This window comes from Galeopterus variegatus, unplaced genomic scaffold, assembly GCF_000696425.1.
Source record: "Galeopterus variegatus unplaced genomic scaffold, G_variegatus-3.0.2 Scaffold2931, whole genome shotgun sequence".
Lineage (NCBI taxonomy): Eukaryota > Metazoa > Chordata > Mammalia > Dermoptera > Cynocephalidae > Galeopterus > Galeopterus variegatus.
Window position 1 is genome coordinate 173,146 of NW_007729042.1, and position 3,276 is coordinate 176,421.

A 3,276-nucleotide genomic window follows, 5' to 3' on the forward strand; every position below is an offset into this window, starting at 1 on the left:
TTATATCATAAAAGAATAAAGAAAAACAAAGGATGATTTTCATGAAATAAAGTAGTTAATTTGCATGGCTCGGAGGAAGAGATGCAATCTAGGAGGGGTACTTAGGGCATGCTTAGCTGAGTGATAAACAGATGGGGTTTTCTTTAATATTATTCACTATTTCATTTTATATATATTTTAGTGTGCATGCAAATTTATAGCAAAAATGATATGCTTTTATATGTAACCACTGATATTGAAACGATTCATTTTATTGTTCTACTATATAATCCAATAATTGAGTTCAGAGCACAATGACCAAGAATTACGACAGATGCATTGCCCATGAAGAGCATGCAGGTCTTCAGATAAAAAATGTCTATCTAAAACCTTTACTATTACTTATTTTGTATTTTTATGTGCTCCTGCTTTGCTGTCTAATTTCAAATTTTAAATTCTAACTTTTCCGTTGCATATTATGTTAAAAGCAAATTTCTAAGAATTTGTTGCTTATAAAAATTTCAATATCTTGTGTTTATCTACTTCTACACTCTGTTTTTAGAGTTGTATTTTCACAGCCCCTAGACATTTGTTCAAACAGATCAATACTCTTCAGATTCAATAAAGATACTACTGTAAGTTCCACGGTATTTTAAACAATTTGAATTTCGTACATTATGAAAGTTGGCTGGATCAACGATAACAGAATTTATATCCCCAAAACAAACTATTTAGATCATAGCAGGTATAAAATAAATTGATCATCTAGACATTAAATACATTGACCATCTAGATGTTAAATAATTTGAAGGAAAATGTCACAGTACATTTTCTCCATCACTAACACCCGCACACCAACAAACATGCATTCAGCAACATACACAAATGAACAAATTAAATGAGTTAATATTTGTAAAATGCTCATAATGATGCCTATTATGTAGTATATGTGTTTGCTAAACAAATACATGTTAATGTGAAAAGCATTTTCTATACCAAAGATCCAAATGCCAAAGTCCATTTTATATGTGTACAATTTGCACTTCAAAGAGAACGAGACTTTGAATGACTTCATAACTAACTTTGTACCACTGTTTCTTTCTCATATTCAGAATATATGAATGTTGATATTTTACTTTTCAACTACCAGAAGCAAAAATAGTTTAGGAAATGACTAAAAGAAAGATAAAGAGAACATTTGTACTGAAGCAGTTGTTAAAATATTACGAATATTGTTAAATTTAGTGAAAATATTTCAGGACTCATCCAATTACTTTGACAGTTTCTGAGAATATAAAAATTCTGGCAAAGTCTACGTGTGCAAAATTGCCAACGATGTTTTACAGAGATTAATAAAATTATGTAATGTATTTTATTAATATAGTCATAAAATAAAGTTCAGGCCAAACCACTTCTCTTTTTCATTTTTTGTTTTTGTTTTTGATGCTTGTATCTATTCGTCTACAATTTTCACTGCTAAAAGAAACATAAACGAAAAAAGTGAATTTATGCCTAAGTTATTGGGTTAAGTTATTTCAATTGTATTTTCCTTGCACAATCAGGCCATTTGGGGGGAAATAAAAATGGTTAAATGCATATTTAAATGAATGCAGCATATGACTCTCATCACTTATTTTTCCTTGGAGGAAAGGGATCAAAAGGTGATTTAAATTTGATTGTTTTCTCCTTAAAGAGTTTATTACTCTACAAATACTTGTGTGTTGACACACCCCAACAAAATGAAATATGTTAAATTAGCATAATCTGGTTATTCTGCCTAGCAATTATTTAAACTTTAAATGATATTTAAGCTATTTAGCTCTTTTTCTGGTTACCCCAGCATGAGGTACAATGAGCAGCAAAGTCCTGCACAGGAACCAGTGCGAGTGCCAGAAGTTTCAGCTTGAAGGACTAGGACCCTCAGAAGGACAAACGCTTTCCAGGCACCATCAGGCTTAAATCTACTCCCCACCCCAAGTTCTCCGTGTTTGTCCTGGGGACCAGCCGCACCGTGACGAGGCCAAGGCTGTGGACATCCCCCACATGGACATCCCCCACATGGACATCGAGGCATTGGNATGAATGTTGATATTTTACTTTTCAACTACCAGAAGCAAAAATAGTTTAGGAAATGACTAACAGAAAGATAAAGAGAACATTTGTACTGAAGCAGTTGTTAAAATATTAAGAATATTGTTAAATTTAGTGAAAATATTTCAGGACTCATCCAATTACTTTGACAGTTTCTGAGAATATAAAAATTCTGGCAAAGTCTATGTGTGCAAAATTGCCAACTATGTTTTACAGAGATTAATAAAATTATGTAATGTATTTGATCAATATACTCATAAAATAAAGTTCAGGTCAAACCACTTCACTTTTTCGTTTTTTTTTTTTTTTGATGTTTGTATCTATTCGTCTACAATTTTCACTGCTAAAAGAAACATAAACAAAAAAAGTGAATTTATGCCTAAGTTATTGGGTTAAGTTATTTCAATTGTATTTTCCTTGCACAATCAGACCATTTGGGGGGAAATAAAAATGGTTAAATGCATATTTAAATGAATGCAGTATTTGACTCTCATCACTTATTTTTCCTTGGAGGAAGGGGATCAAAAGGTGATTTAAGTTTGATTGTTTTCTCCTTAAAGAGTTTATTACGCTACAAATACTTGTGTGTTGACACACCCCAACAAAATGAAATATGTTAAGTTAGCACAATCTGGTTATTCTGCCTAGCAATTATTTAAATTTAAATGATATTTAAGCTATTTAGCTCTTTTTCTGGTTACCCCAGCATGAGGTACAATGAGCAGCAAAGTCTCTCCCAACATCCTGTACAAGGCAGTGCAGGAAGTCCTGCACAGGAACCAGCGCGAGTGCCAGAAGTTTCAGCTTGAAGGACTAGGACCCTCAGAAGGACAAACGCTTTCCAGGCACCATCAGGCTTAAATCTATTCCCCACCCCAAGTTCTCTGTGTTTGTACTGGGGGACCAGCAGCACTGTGATGAGGCCAAGGCTGTGGACATCCCCCACATGGACATCCCCCACATGGACATCGAGGCATTGGAGAAAGTCAACAAGAATAAGAAACAGGTCAAGAAACTCGCTAAGAAGTATGATGCCATTTTGGTCTCAGAGTCTCTGATCAAGCAGATCCCACGAATCTTGGGCCCAGGCCTAAATAAGGCTGGCAAGTTCCCTTCCCTGCTGACACACAATGAAAACATGGTGGTCAGAGTAGGTGAAGTGAAATCCACAATTAAGTTCCAGATGAAGGAGGTGTTATGTCTGGC

At 34.3% G+C, this 3,276-nt stretch overlaps 1 pseudogene; it reads left to right on the forward strand.

Annotated features, from left to right (window-relative positions):
- Nucleotides 1-2,787: 2,787 nt before the first annotated feature.
- The window catches only part of LOC103599379, a 1,031-nt pseudogene continuing 542 nt past the window's right edge, over nucleotides 2,788-3,276 (forward strand).